Source organism: Meles meles, chromosome 2 (genome assembly GCF_922984935.1).
Source record: "Meles meles chromosome 2, mMelMel3.1 paternal haplotype, whole genome shotgun sequence".
Classification (NCBI taxonomy): Eukaryota; Metazoa; Chordata; class Mammalia; order Carnivora; family Mustelidae; genus Meles; species Meles meles.
Genome location: NC_060067.1, coordinates 148573340 through 148590228, shown reverse-complemented (window position 1 = coordinate 148590228; position 16889 = coordinate 148573340). Strand labels below are relative to the sequence as shown.

Sequence of the window (16889 nt, the reverse complement as noted above, 5' to 3'; positions counted from 1 at the left end):
TAAAGTTATTCTGTGCTCGTACTGTTTATAATCACATGGTGTGATATTTCCCCTATACTCAGAGTTTGCGTACTCTTCTCTTTGTCCCAGCTGCGGATTCCTAAAACAAACAAGGGTCTCTCTCATCATTCTCTTCTCAAGATCACATTTTCATTTGTGCAAATGAAATAGTTTCTAACTTTTCTATCCTTCAAAACAAAGGCAATGAATCTCACATACCTTTAAAATGTATTCTTATACAAAATCTAGGAAATGGGAATTCCTGAAACACATTATTTTTCAACCTAAAATTTCAATATATCCCTTCTAAATGTGTATGTTTTGATGCTGCTCATAATTCCCATTTTTTCCTCCCTCTTCATTTTTTTGGTTTGTTTTCACTAATGACTATAATCTCGGCTTCAGAAGGATTCTACTGTCGGGAGCACAGGTAGTGTTTGCCTGTAAACACAGCCCCACGCTCATGTTAGTCTCAACCACCAAGAATTGCAGGCTTCTTATTAACTTGTTAATGGATTTCAAAACCTCCTTCTGGTTTTCAAACCTCTTTGGACAAACAATAGCCTGCCCCATAGATGTTTATTGTTTTTATGAGTCCCTTTTGCAGCCAGGTTCTTCCAAGTCATCAATAACGATCTCCTGGGAACTTGAAACTTACTTGCACCCTTCCTCTGTAGACCAAACCTCAATTTTCATATTTACCTCAGTTTAATTAAACTTGGAAATACCTTTTGGAAGACAAATGTTGTGAAAGAGTTGGAGGTAGTGGTGACCAATGGCACTGAATGTTAAATAAAACAAATGAAATCTCTAGATAAATGAAGTCAGTAGCTCAGAATAAAATGATGTGGGATCAGCATTTTCGCTGATTTCTAATTCCTGCATGAACTAGCTTACCATAATCTTTTCTCCACCCTGGCGTATTCTATAAAATCCTGCCGCCATCCTCAGCCCCCCATCTTGAATGTGCACATGTTCAAGATGCCAAGAATGTATGTCCTCCCCATCAGGCGCTTGCCTTTACCTCATACTAGCTTCAGCACTGACCACTGGCTGTGAATCTAACTCATAAACACTGTAGCCTCTAAACTTTTGCTCCATAACCAATATGAACGAAAGAAATGAAGACAGACAAAGAGAAAAAGTAAAACTGTGACAGAAACGTGAACACATAGGATTCCTGGTGTGTTAAAATGCTACATGGTTGTTAGATGTTTCTTTTTATGCAAAGCCAAAGTATTAAAAGCTAATAATCAAGACGTATTTTAGAGCAATGATGTCTTTAAAGTGCAAGGCATGTAACAAATATATATTTCTTTCCACAAATAGTAAACCTAAGGATGCTCCTGAGGTAAGAATTAAACTTTAAAAATGTATATTTTATGGCAAAATTGAGGGATTAGATGAATAGAAAGATAAATTTTAAAGAACAGGGTTTTCAAGTTCAAAAACATTCAGCTCAATGCTCAATCCATAAGGTTCACAATGTCTGGAGAGAGGCAGTAAGATTCCAGGTGATAACCTTCAAGTAAAAGCTGTCAATTCTTGCCTGGAATCTCACGGGTAAGCTCAAAAATTTGGTAGCTATATACAAAAAGCTGTTCCCCTTTCTATCTCAACTCTACTGTTACTTAATGTGTTCTTAAAATGTTTTAATGAATAACCATATCAAGCTATATTCCCTCTGTAGGCCCAACGCTTAATCCAATACCTGGCAGAAAGAGTAAATTTGCAGATAATAAAGCTGTGCACAATGAACAAATGAAGTAATTTGTAAATATAAGGTGCTAAAAAGTACCAAACTCTTATTCAAAATCATATCCCTATTTTCTTCTGAAGTTACAAAGATACGAAACTGAGTATATTTTGAAAACCTCTTAGGGGCTCCTGGGTGGCTCAGTTGTGATTCCAGGGTCCTGGGATTGAGCCCCACATTGGGATCCCTGCTCAGTTGGGAGTCTGCTTCTCCCTCTCCCTCTGCCCCAACCCCCCACTTGTGCTCTCTCTCTCTCTCTCTCTCTCTCACAGATAAATAAAATATTGAAAAAAAAAACCCTTATATTCAAATGACGTTATACAGTCACTTAGCATTATTTTTTTCACTACTTGTTTATCATAGCAACACAATTAATTCCAATATGCACCTAGAAACAAAGGGCCTTTAAATAAGACGAGAAACACATGAATAAAGGATGCATGTGTGTGTGAGTGTGTGTGTGTGTGTGCACGCGTGTGTGCATGTGTAAGAAGCTGAGTGAGGGTGGCTATATGTGTTCTCTGCCCTCAGTTTAGCTCCTTAAAGCTGCGCTGGAGGGGAAGACCTAAAACTGAATAGAATCCTAACTCTGCAAGAGATTTGGGGACTCATTCCCTCTTTTTAAAAGATGTGAAAATGGCTGTGCTTCTCAAACGTATTCAAGCAACTTGTCAGCCAAATTTACTCTGTGATCATAATTCTCCTACACTGGAAGGTTTGGTGGTTTAACCAGAAAGTATTGCTGAAGAGCAGTTACCCCAGAAATCAAATAGAGAGAAAAGTTAAAACATCATTTATTAAGTTAATTTGGGGGTTATTTTTAATCCCAACTCTATCTAAAAGATTGCATTTGGGGATAAGAGAGGTAAAGGAAAATTCATGTCAACTTTGGTTTTAAAAATTTTTATCTACTTTAACTTCTCCATCCACCACACAATAGACGAACTGCATGTTCAATTTTTTAAATTTTTTAATTTAAATTTAATTTAGTTAACATATAGTGCATTATTAGTTTCAGGGGTAGAATTCCATGATTCATTAGTTGGGTATAACACACAGTGCTCATTACATCATGTGCCCTCCTTGATGCCCATCAGCCAATCACTCCATCTCCCCATCACCTCCCCTCTAGCAACCCTCACTTTGTTCCCTAGAATTAAGAGTCTCTTATGGTTTGTCTCTCTGTTTTTATCCTATTTTATTGGGTATTCAGTGTTTAAAAGGCTTGTGTTCCTAGAAACGATCTCCAAAGTCCCTTTATCTTCTAAAACATCCACGATCTCTGGTCCACTTGATTAGGAATGCAGGTTAGAGTAGCCCCCCACTTTGTCAGATCAGAGGCTAGAGCAAGCTGGCCAGGGATGTAATTAACAGGGTACATGAAGCCAGACTAGGTACGCAGCGATGCTGGGGAGGAAATCCCATAGGATGACTCCCTTAGAAGTGGGTCTGAAAGGAAGGAAATCTCAGTTCTGAGGTCTTATTTGGCATAAGTCCTTTCTTTTGAATCGACAACCAGACCTGTCACTCTGGTCAGTGCGAAGATGCAGAGATACCCTTGGGGAAGTGCCTGACGCTGTGAAGTACACCTTGGCATCCGGAAGAAAGAAGAGCGAGCATCTGGTATAGGGTAACATATGAGAACATGACCAGGAAAGTAGCAGACCGATCATTTTGTATGCAGAGTTGATTTTAACTAAAGCAGAAGGAAATATGCTGCCTGGGATATTTGGTTCCTCACATTTTAATGAAGACCCTGCCAGGGTTTCTATTGTAAAGACCAGTCTGTTTATAAGAAGCATCCATAATTTATAACTTTGGATAGAGTTGCAGGTTCAGGGTAAGTATGTATCAGGCCAGGGCTCTGGGCTTCATGGAGCTACCCTGGCTGATTTAAAGGGGACAGTCTCATACTGCCAACCCATATTATAAGATACACTGTGTTAAATGAACAATCTGGTCACTGGCTAATTTCCTTTAGGAATATGATGCTTTAAAGCACAGAACTCACAATCAGGTTTGTTTATTTGTTTTAATATCATGCTGAGAAGAAATGTTTTACTGAAAAATATGCGGAGACTTAGGACATTTGTGTTTAACCATTCAAATAGTTACTGGTGCCTCCTGTGAGCCAGGAGCATGTTTTAGGCATTGGGAATCCAACAGTGAACACAACACAAAACCCCTCCTCTCCAGGAGTTGCTTTTTAAAAGTTGAGGTGTAGGGGCACCTGGGTAGCTCAGTAGGTTAAGCATCTGCTCTTGATTTCAGTTCAGGTCATGATCTCAGGGTCATGAGACTCACTCGTGTCGGGCTCTATGCTGAGCGTGGAGCCTGCTTGGGGTTCTCTCTCTCCCCCTCTGCCTCTCTTCCCGCTGCTCGAGCTCTCTCTCTCTCTCATAAAAAAAAATTTTTTTTAAATATTAAAAAAAAAGTTGAGGCATGTATGCATGTCCATCCACCACCGAGTTCCTTTCCATAGAACATCTTCCCCCCACTTGTAACTGGAAGATTTCTAGTCTTTGTCTAAGAGTTAGTTCAGTAACCACTTTAGAAATTCTTTCCAAACCCTCCTCTTGAGTTGTATCAGAACCACTTTAAATTCTTTATAAAATTCTTTATAAATCTTTTTTATAAATTTTTTATAATATAAATATAATATTATATATATTTATTATATATTATATATAATATATATTATATAATATACATATTATATTATACATGTATACATTATTATACATAATATACATATTATATAATATATATTATATATTATATATAATAAATATATATAATATATATAATATAAAATAATATAAATATAAATATAAAATAAAAATTTTATAGAATTTTTATAAAATTCTATAAATTCTTTATAAAATCTAAATAACCACTTTAGAAATTCTTTCCAAACCCTCCTCTTGAGAAAACAGACTTGTTTTCTTTTGTGGCTCTGCATTTCTATCATTCCCCTCAGGGTCCTTGGTTGCTTCTGTGTACAAATCTGTCTCTCAGTAAACTTTATGTTCCAGAAGGTCAGGGAAAGTATCTTATCCATGTTTATATTCCCAGGACCCAGCATACTGCCTACATTTTACATCTAGGGCAGTGGTTCTCACTGTAGCACCCCAGAAACACCTGCAGGGCTTCTTAAAACAGATTTCTTGGCCCCACCTTCAGAGAGGGATGGGGAGGATGTCGAGTGTGCATTCGAATATGGCTCCATTGATGTTGATGCTGCTGAGCTCGGGGTCACCCCTTGAGAATCACTCATCTAGTACATTGTAGGTATTCAACAACAAATGTGAGTTCACTTGGTGAATGCCTACCATACACAGGTAGAAAAAGAGGCCTGACAATGTTTTCTTTTCTTTCCATCCTTCCAACTCACAAGTAAGTTACCGAGCCCTACTTAATTTACAGACCCTAAGAAAGGATCAGTTGCCTGGCCTCCCAACCATGTCCTGTAATTATAATAATGACAACATTTTTTGAGTACTCTCTATGTGCCAGACGCTGCTCTAAAAGCTTGATGTGGGGCACCTGGGTGGCTCAGTGGGTTGAGGCCTCTGCCTTCGGCTCAGGTCATGATTCCAGGTCCCAGGATCAAGCCCCACATCGGGCTCTCTGCTCAGCAGGGAGCCTGCCACCCCCTCTCTCTACCTGCCTCTGCCTACTTGTGATCTCTGTCAAATAAATAAACAAAATCTTTAAAAAATAAAAATAATAAAAAAAAAGCTTGACGTGTGTCAGATAATTTAACCCTCACAGCATCTCCTCCAGGTAGGTCTTACTAGCATCTGTATGAGATGCTATATATATATATATATATATATATATATATATACATACATATATGAGAACCACTAGACAAGGTCACTAGCTAGAGAGTGACAGAGCCAGGATCTAAACCTGGAGGTGTCCCTTCACAGCCCTCATACTTAATTCTTACACTCTACTGCATATTCATTACAAAAGGTACAGAGCAGTGAAATGGGGAAGGGAGCAGAGTGGAAGCCAAAGCTGGGCTCCCCCTTTCTTGCCTACGTGAGAGCAACAGAGGGAGTATATGTGTGTGCACGTGTGTGTGGTGCCTGCATGAAGGTGGGGAACTGGAGGGCAGGCAGAAGGAAGAAGAGGGAGGAGAAAGCAAAAGGAGGGGTGGGGAGAAAATTGGTAAGTAGTAGTTGATGATGCAGCCTTTCCTCAATTAGGTTTCCAGATTTGAGCACAAAACACACGGAATTATTTGGGTGACTATCTTCTCTACTCTGTCAAGGATGAGACCTAGCTAGCACCAGAGTAAATGCATCAGAAAGACTTCATCCAATACACACAATGGATGTCATAGGGCATAGTTAGAAAATTAAAAATAATTTTCTAAGCTGGCAGACAAAGGCTGAAAGGAAGCAGGATTGACTGTTATCAATTCATTCAATTTAGAAACTGCTTGATTTGGAAAGAATCTGGGGGTCTAGTGGGTACAATATTATGGGGCCAACCAAGACTCAGAAAGACAAATAAGTAACAATTCTTGATGGAGACGCTGACTGCCTGTAAAATCATAGTTATCAACCTACAGTTAGAAAACAGATGGTGCGTTTTAAATCACTTCTGTAAGTGAGCTGACCTGTAAATTGTCATTAATGCACCAGGTCTTCACTTGCTCTGCTGTGTAATCAGCCTTTTATCTCCTACCAGGGAAATCCATTAGCCACAGGCGTCTCTACTATTCGTGTCTCTTCTCAGCTATTAAGACATTATTGTATTAAATAATTCACCCTTGGTGATTGGTCTTTGCTTTCATTAGTGCCACATTCAGGGAAAATATAAGAACAGATATTTACAGTTTATACTGTAGAATGATGAATGGTAAATCTCTTCTGTGAGAAACTCACGAAGAAGCCGCTTCAGATACAGAGCGGGATTTGTTCACTTCCTGCCCAATTTCCACCCTCCGCTCTGGCCCGAAGAGCCCACCCTGGGGAGGGGGAAAAGGAGGGAGCTCACTTACTATTGGCTCAAACTTTCTTGTCTCCCTACACAGACACACACATAAATACCTTCCTGTCGAAAGACAAGCATTCAGACAGAATAAGGGAGAGTGTCCCCAGGCCCCAGTCCCCCAAATCCTTCTAGAGTTTCATCCTTCCCTAGAAACTACCGTTCAGCTTTTCTTTCATTCCTGCTGCCCCTTCTCTTGCAGGGAAACATGCAAACCACACTGATTACTCACACAAAATCAATGACTTAAATGTACACCAGCTGACAAGCTCAATGTAAAGAAGACAATCATTTCTATCAAAATTAAAATATGATTGTTGAACACCTATATTGATTCAGCCACATGCATGAAGCTAAAATTGGGTTAGTGTATGGAAGGTATATATACTTAGTAGAGGAAATGAGCCTTTTTATATAGAGATACATGGTATTTTTCTTTCTTTGAGAGATAATGAAGAAATAGGCTTTTGATAATTTTTTAAAGGTAAAAAATTATGTAAAATTTTTCCTTTTGTGATATGCTAATTTAAAACACGGGATTACCTTCCATTAACTGATGGAAACTGTGTGCAATTATAAATTCTGGTTACTCAAACCACACAGGTTATTTAGTAAAATGTGCTCAAAAGAACTGGAAAATGGTTTATCCTAACCCAAAGAGAAAATCTGTGGAGAGACGGGCTTCTGGGACACGGAGGGCTGGAGAGAGAGATACTCAGAGGCACGTGGGAACAAACTTTGCTCCTGATTCCCTGACCACAGAATTTGGTCTTGTCAATCTGTTTGGTTCAGATTGAGCCTACTGTTGCCAAACAGTCCCTTAAGTGGAGCAAATATTCAAGTTCCCCCAGAAAAGTGCTCTAAGCCTGGGGACCAAAGGGCAAGAGTGGCATAGGGATGCAGTGCCCTTTTCAGTCTGGCCATACCCCACCTGCTCAGGGAGCACCAGGAGCAGCAGCAGCTGGTGCTGAGGAGGGAAGCAAGAGCTGAAGGAAAAGCCTGGTGCTCCTCCAGTGTTACTGCATCCCTTCAGTTGAGTCTAAGAAGTCCCAGACCAGCATTGGGCTCTCTGGGTCAGCGATCCTGGAAAGGGAGAAGGGGTTTATCAACGTTACCTCTGGAGCACTTCAAAATGGTTTACGAGGTGCTCCCCCTCACCCATCATGGTTCAGTAAGATCTAGGAGGAGTTCTTGGCATGAGCATTTGCAAAAGACTCCACAGATTATTTTGGTTTACAAAATTCTCTCTGTGTGAGAACAATTTCTGAGCACAAAGATAAGCTACTCTCAAGTTTAAGAGGAGGACGTTTGTCTTCACTGGCTTTAGGCACACTCTTGGGCTCAAGGTGGAGACTGGTTCAGTGTGAAGCAACTGGGACAATCAAATGGCCAGTTTCTCTTTAAGTGCTTTCTGTTTTATCACTTTGTACATCATGCACGTATGTGACCATCAATTATGTAACCATCATTGGGAACATATTACAAAAAATAATCAGAGTATTATACATGACACTAATGGCTGTATTCATTGTTTCTGTTTATATTGATGGGACTAAAACTGCAATAATTTTCTATCACAGATGGCCAATTACTAGGGAAACTAATGATGATTGTAGCCTTGAAAGCTGTCACTGATCTGTCTCCCCTACCCTGGCTCTCTCTCTAACATGAACTCTTGAACCATGTAGTCTGAACCATGTAGGTTAGCAGTGAATTTTTTCCTCTAAATTTCTCCCGTGTTCTTTGTTCTTGTTTACCCAAATAAGCCTTAAGTTTCTTCAGGATGATAATTATGCCTTTTTTTTGTCCTTCCTATGTTGCCTACAATATCCATGGTCAAGAAATAATAACTGAGAGCTGGTAATCTGTCTTAAAATAAACTGTGTCTCCTTAGAGCCTTGCTTTGAAAGCTTAACTTGGAAAGGAACATTCAAGGGGACACAGAGCCTGGCTGACAGTCCCTTGTGTTCTTTACTAGTTGCATAGCTTCTGATGACTTACAAAACCTCTTTGAGTCTAAGTTTTGTCATATAAGAAGAGGATAATATGTCTAAAGGGAGTCATGGGATTACATGTGAAGTATATTTTATAGCCACTTGATAAGAATTATTCTCTTTCCTCCTGCTTCCCCCCTCTCCTACCTGAAAAACAAGGTTTCTTAGACAGTGTGGTGGGAATTCAAGCCTACTGAATTTAAGAACCACTGAAATGGAAAGTATCAGAAGAGAGAGTCACATCAGTGGAACATAGAGTTAGCTCAGAAACAGCCTGCTGTGCATGCATGTGAGTGTACATCCGGGTTTGTATGTGTGTATGTATATGTCTATCATAATGCCTTATAAATATCTGCTTGAAGAGAGGCTGGCTTCCTGAGAAATCGAGTCATATCCAATCACGTGACAGGACGTCAGAGCTAGAGGTGCTTCCACTTACTTCAGGAGTGCTTACATGCTACTGAACAGGTAAGCGTGTCAGTGAATGTTTATCAAATATCCTAAGATACTGATGTGACCATCCCCATGTACGAAGATGGTCTGATCTATGACTCTGAGGACATGCCTTACAGCAGTGGTCTCAGTTTGGACTCTGCATGTTTCCAACGGCCTTGATGTTCAATAACCTTTATGGCTGGAGTGGAAGCAAACAAGGCCTTGATCTGTCCTCCTAATGGCACAAGCTCGAAGTGTTCCTGACCTTCCCTTGCCAAACATAAACTTATTTAAAGACATCGGTAGTCTATAGAATTATGGCAATTGAGACCATGAACATGGTCTCTAATATATTGTTTCTTTAGATCACAATTGCATTGAATTAGACGGACCTATTCTACGGTGTAAAGACGGTTATGCTCTTTGTCTTAACTCTTAGAGGAAGTGAAAAAGAAGTCCACATTGTTTCCTTTCATTCCTCAGAGTAACCAAGATGGGGTTGGTTAGATGCTGTGGGGTGGCAGCAAAGGAGGTTTCAGGGGAGCTGGAGTCCACAGAAGTGGGAGCTTCACCCTGCCCGACTGACTTCCCAGGGCGATTGACTTGGATTTCAAACCTGACAGGCTGACCTCACCACCTACATGCTGAATTCAGGGCTCTGGCCTCTTCACCTTAACTACCACACTCCACTCCAGTTCCAGCTCTAAAATCTCTCTCCTTCAGTGTTCTCTACTGTTGGCTTCTGCACAAAGACTATAATAATGGCTGGTAAACAACCATATCAAAGGAAAGGAAAGACATGGAAAGTTTCAAAGTGATGTTAGACATAACAGAATCAGAGCCATGCATATGAAAAAATCTGAAATAAGCAAGAGATCCTTTGAGAAACATCAGAAGTTTCCATCTAACCTTCTCTTTTTCCTCAAATTAAGTTTCCTTTCAGTACAACATTCTCTGTAACTCCCCCCACACTTCTTCTATTAAATGAAATGTTTTCTATTTTAGCAATCTCCTTTGAAATATTTTGATACTTGTGATACTTAACAATTTCTGGCTTAGATTTTAATTGTCTATGAATGTATTCTATTTTCTCTATTAAGCCATAAATTCTCTGAGAGAAGGATCAATGTCACATTGATCTCTATAATATTCACAGTGCACAGTAGGCATTAAAACACTGAATAAAAGAATGGATGTTTTACTTAATATTATTGAAAAAAACTGTAAGTTCTTTCTCATAGCAAATATGGGGTAAAATTTTATGCACCAGGCTGAGACCCTAACCTTCTATCCATTCACTTATCATCTGAACCACTCTAACCACTCACTACTCACCCACCCTTCTATTCCCCTCCTTCCAACAAACATTTATTGAATATTTGGCGTTGGAAATAAGGTAATGGATAAGGCATGCCTGGTTCCTGCCTGGCAGAACTTCAAATCTAGTGGATGCTTACCACTTGCCACATTGCTTTGTAAGGAAAATTAACAAGGAATTCCAAGGAATGAATGACAACTGCAGTTTTAAAAAGCGGGTGAAGGCTTAATTTATCCTTACAATAGAACTCCATGGACCGGTGTATAGCTACTGAGAACATAAAGACAATAATTTCCTGTCCTGCCAATATCAGCAGTGGATTATCAAGAAAACGAAGGTAGTGTATGCAAAAGCACTTTAAATCTTAGGAGCAAATGGTGATATTTCAGGAAAAGTTTTACTGCTCTCACAATCAGCCATGGTAAACACTGTACCTTTATTATTTACATGTAGATTATAAGATTGTACGCTATAAATCATTGTAGAATCTTAAAGGTTAAGTTCTAAGGCTCAGCCCACCATTAAGGTCTAGGCTAGTTGGACTGTTGCTGCATCTCAGATAAGCATTTCTGCAGGATCTTGACCTCCTTCCTGGAATTATTGTCTATTTTCCTCTCTAAAGCGTTAAATGTAAATAATTAGCACTTGCATGGTTCTTTATAGCTTACAGCACGCTTTCACATAAATTAACTCACTTCATCTTATTGTAATTCTCATTTTACAGAGGACAAAACTGAAGCTGAGAAGGATTAAGGAAAACCCACTGTTACACAACAATCTGGCTGCAGACTGAGCCACATTTCTATGCCTCTCACCGTACCATGCTATCTCTCTACACAAAGACTGTGAGGGAAAGGGAAGCCAGGGCCTCCAAGATGGCTTTATAATAAAGGAATGAATGCCTGAAGGTAGAGTATGTAACCAGGAAATACCAGTCTTAAAAGCAGGCCTAACCCAACTCTTGAGACAGATGCATTCATTCATCTGTCCATCTGAGATGTGGTACAGTAAGAATGTTATGCATTTGGTCTTCATCCTAGCATAGAGCTTCCAAAACCCTGTAACTTCCTGAGTCACGGGGGTGATAGAAGCATCTTTTACTATAATATTTGGGTTTTGTCCCAGTTCCCAGCACAGAGGGTTGGGAGAGTTCCTGGATTGGTGAACGCATCCATATGCATGTGGTTAGTACACACTCAGACTCCATGGGGACATAAGATCCTGCACTTGGGACCCTTCTAAACCTTGCCCTATGTACCTCTGCATCTGTCTTCTCATTTGTATTCTTTTTTTTTTTTTTAAGATTTTTATTTATTTATCTGAGAGAGACAGATAATGGACATGAGCCAGGGGGAGGGGCAGAGGGAGAAGCAGAGTCCCCACTGAGCAGGGAGCCCGATGCGGGGCTTGACTCCGGGACTCCGGGTATTATTTATAATATCATGTAAAATAAACTGGCAGTAGCAGGTAAATGTTTCCCTGGGTTCTGTGAGCCATAATAATAGCAAATTATCAAACCTGGGGAGGGAGTCATGGGATCCCGTGAAGCCACGTCAGACAGAAGTGTGAGTGTCTTGGAGACCCACTACGTGCCATTGGTTCCGGAAGTGGGGGGCAGTCTTGTGGGAGTGAGCCCTTTACCTGTGGGGGTCTGTGCTAACTCTGTGCAGTGTCAAAACTGCAGGACACTCGCTTGGTATCCACAGAACACTGGAGAATTGCTTGGCGTGGAAACTGCACACATTTGGTGTCAGAAGTGCTGTGAGTACAGAAACATTTTCCTTCACTAGCCATCCATTCAAAAAATGTGTTCGAGTGGCTTCCATGGATCGGCACTATTTTGGGCACTGGGGTTACAGCAGTGACCAGAACAGATAAAATCCCTGCTTTTCTGTGATGCTTATGTTCTAGTTAGGAAGACAGATAATAAACAGGTTAACAAACAATGAAGATGTCATGTGATAATAAATGCTAAAAAGAATGATGAAGGATGATAGGTGGGGAGAGACTGGTGGAGACAGGGCATATTGTTCTACATGAAGTAGTTAGGAAAGGATTCTCTCCTAAAATGGCATTTGATTGGAGACCAAAGATGAAAGTGAAGGACAGAGCCACGTGGATATCTGAGTGGAAAATCCAAGTTGAGCCAATGCCACCTGTAAAGACTCAGGATGGTTCTTGGTGCCACCAGAGCATCCAAGTATCTTTGCCCATTCCATTCACTCTCCCATAGAACTATTTCATATCTTTTCCTCTCTCATCAAATCTCCAAAACCTTCTTGCTCTTTTTTTTTTTGTCCTCCATGCCTAACTTCACTTGCCATTTCACTGGGAAAATAGAAACAATCATAAGAGACTCCTATAGTTACACAACCAATTTACTTGCATCTTTGCCATTATCCCATGGATACCCTCCTATTACTATGGATGAACTATCTGTGCTTAGGAGGTCATACTCTCCCTTTCTGCATTAGAACTCACCTTCTTTCTCCTACTCAAAGACATGAGTCCACAAATTTTCCCTTCTTTTTTTTTCTGTATGAATTGTTTCTTCTTTAACTGAATTAATGTGTCAATACAAATATCCTAGTAATTTTCCCAACTTAAAAATCGATCCTACATTAACTTCATTCTGTCCCATTTTCTGCATACTTTATAACAGAATGTCTCAAAAGAGTTAGTGATTACCATGGTCTTTAACTCTTTTTCTTTCATGCTTGAACTGACTTTACGTATTTACCTTCACAACTCTGCTGAAATAGCTCCTGCTGGGGTCCCCAGTGACCTCCATCTTGTTAAAACCAGTTGATTCTCATTTTATCTGAACTATTACCACCATTTGAAGTAGTTGACCACTCTCCCCTTTTTGAAACACATTCTCTAGTAGCTTCTAGGACACCAAAACCTTTTGGTACTCTTCCTAAGCAAAGTGGAAATCCTTGGTAGTCTTTGCTGACTTTTTAAAAAATTTTAATTTTTTTTTCAGTGTTCCAAAACTCATTGTTTATGCACCACATCCAATGCTCCATGCAATACAGGCCCTCCTTAATAGCCACCACCAGGCTCACCCAACCCTCCACCACCCTCCCCTCCAAAACCCTCAGTTTGTTTCTCAGAATCCACAGTCTTTCGTGATTTGTCTCCCCCTCCGATTTCCCCCAACTCACTTTTCCTCTCCAACTCCCAACGTCCCCCATGTTATTCCTTATGATACACAAGTAAGTGAAACCATATGATAATTGACTCTGCTTGACTTATTTCACTCAGCATAATCTCTTCCAGTCCCGTCCATGTTGATACAAAAGTTGGGTATTCATCCTTTCTGATGGAGGCATAATATTCCATTGTATATATGGACCATACCTTCTTTATCCATTCGTCTGTTGAAGGGCATCTATGGTTCTTACCATAGTTTGGTGACTGTGGACATTGCTGCTATAAACATTGGGGGGGCAGATGGCCCTTCTTTTCACTACAACTGTATCTTTGGGGTAAATACCTAGTAGTGCAATTGCAGGGTCATAGGGTAGCTTTACTTTTAATTTCTTTTTTTTTCTTTTTTTTTTTTTTAAGATTTTATTTATTTGACAGAGTGAGAGACAGTGGGAGAGGAAACACAAGCAGAGGGAGTGGGAGAAGGAGAAGCAGGCTTCCCGTGGAGTAGGGAGCCTGATGCGGAACTCGATCCCAGGACCCCAGAATCATGACCTGAGCTGAAGGCAGACGCTTAACGACTGAGCCACCCAGGCGCCCTTTACTTTTAATTTCTTAAGGAATCTCCACACTGTTTTCCAAAGTGGCTACACCAACTTGCATTCCCACCAGCAGTATAAGAGGGTTCCCCTTTCTCCACATTCTCTCCAACACTTGTAGTTTATTGTCTTGTTAATTTTGGCCATTCTCACTGGTGTAAGGTGGTATCTCAATGTGTTTTTGTTTTTTTTTTAAGATTTTATTTATTTGACAGAGATCACAAGTAGGCAGAGAGGCAAGCAGAGAGAGAAAGAGGAGGAAGCAGGCTCCCCACCAAGCAGAGAGCCCGATGCGGGGCCCGATCCCAGGACCCTGAGATCATGACCTGAGCGAAAGGCAGAGGCTTTAACCCACTGAGCCACCCAGGTGCCCCTCTCAATGTGGTTTTGATTTGACTCGCTCTGATTGCTAATGATGATGAACATTTTCTCATGTGTCTGTTAGCCATTTGTAGGTGTTCTTTGGAGAAGTGTCTGTTCATGTCTTCTGCCCATTTTTTGACACAATTATCTGTTTTGTGTGTGTTGAGTTTGAGGACTTCTTTCTAGACCTTGGATATCAGCCCTTTTTCTGTAGTGTCATTTGCAAGTATCTTCTCCCATTCCGTGGGTTGCCTCTTTGTTTTGTTGACTGTTTCCTTTGCTGTGCAGAAGCTTTTGATCTTGATGAAGTCCCAAAAGTTCATTTTTGCTTTTGTTTCCTTTGCCTTTGGAGACATGTCTAGAAAGAATTTGATGTGGGCAATGTCAAAGAGGTTACTACATATGTTCCCCTCTAGGGTTTTGATAGATTCCTTCCTTATGTTGATGCCTTTTATCTATTTCAAGTTTATCTTTGTGTATGGTGTAAGAGAATGGTTGAGTTTCTTTTTTTTTTATACATAGCTGTCCAATTTTCCCAGCACCATTTATTGAAGAGACTGTCTTTTGTCCACTGTATTTTTTTTTCCTGCTTTGTCAAAGATTATTTGACCATAGGGTTGAGGGTCCATATCTAGGCTCTCTATTCTGCTCCACTGGTCTATGTGTCTGTTTTTGTGCCAGTACCATGCTGTCTTGGCGATCACAGCCTTGTATTATGCTTGTAGTATGCTTGAAATCAGGTAACATGATGCCCCCAGTTTTGTTTTTCTTTTCCAATATTTCCTTAGCAATTTGGGGTCTTTTCTGGTTCCATACAACTTTTAGGATTGTTTGTTCCAGCTCTTTGAAAAATGCTGGTAGAATTTTGATCAGGATGAAAGTATACATTACATTGAAACTATAGATTGCTCTAGGCAGTATAGACATTTTAACAATGTTTATTCTTCTGATCCATGAGCATGGAATGCTCTTCCATCTTTTTGTGTCTTCTTCAATTTCTTTCATGAGTGTTCTGTAGTTCCTTGAGTACAGATCCTTTACCTCTTGGTTAGGTTTATTCCCAGGTATCTTATGGTTCTTGGTGCTATAGTACATGGAATCGATTCTCTAATCTCCCTTTCTATATTTTCATTGTTAGTGTATAAGAAAGCAACTGATTCCTGTACACTGATTTTGTATCCTGCCACATTACCGAATTGCCATATGAGTTCTAGTAGTTTGGGGATGGAATCTTTGGGGTTTTACATATAAAGTATCATGTTATCTGCAAAGAAAGAGAGTTTGACTTCTTCTTTGCCAATTTGAAAACCTTTCATTTCTTTTTGTTGTCTGATGGCTGTTGCTAGGACTTCTAGTAGGATGCCCCCAGAAGGTAGTTCACTGATATCTTTCCTTCTTTACTCTCTCTTGGTAATCTCATTCTGTCTAATTTCAAATCCATTTCAATGCTGACCTCTCCCAAATGTGTATCTTATCCAGACCTCTCCTCTGAATTCCAGGCTCAAATAGTCAACGGCTTACTTGACTTCTTTACTTGGATGTCTCAAAGACATCTTTATCCAAATATGTGCAATACTGAGCTCCTTATAAGTTCCTTTAACCTGTTCAACCTTGCAGTCTTCTCTATCTTAGTAAGTGGTAACTCCATCCTTCCAGTTGCACCAACTTCGTCATCCTTGACTCTTCTGTTCTTCACAACCTTTATTCAACCTTTCAGTTATTTCAAGTTCTACTTCCAACTACTTTCCGCCAGATTTACTCAACCACCTTGATCCAAGCTAAACCATCTCTTACCAGAATACTGTACTAGCTTTCTAATTGCTCTTCCTGTCTCTGTCATTAGCTCCTGACAATCTATTCTCAACCCAGCATCCAGAATTATCTACTGGAAAGGTATGCCAGAACAAGCCATTCTCTTATCAAAACTCTTTTAATGGTTTCCTGTCTCTCTCAAATTAAAATTTAAAGTCCTTAACAAAGGACTGAAAGGTCCTACATCATTTGGCGCCTGCTATGACTCTGAGTTCATTTCCATCTACTCTCCTCCTTGCTCACTGCATTCTAGCCATACTGGCTTGCTCACTATTGCTTAGGACACCATGCACACTCTCAGGTCTTTTCCACTTTCTATTCCTTCCAGCTGGAGCACTCTACCATCAGAAGGCATCAAAGGCTCCCTCATCTCCTCTAGGCCTTTCCCAAATATGACTTTCTCAGTAAGTCCCACCCTTGACTGCTCTATTTAGAACAGTAATTCTCCCAAC

At 40.1% G+C, this 16889-nt stretch overlaps 1 protein-coding gene across 6 annotated transcripts in view; it reads right to left on the bottom strand.

Moving 5' to 3' along the window:
- SLC10A7 (solute carrier family 10 member 7) overlaps positions 1 to 16889 on the bottom strand; it is a 259444-nt gene that overhangs the window by 51478 nt on the left and 191077 nt on the right. The gene's annotated exons all lie outside the window — the stretch shown is intronic.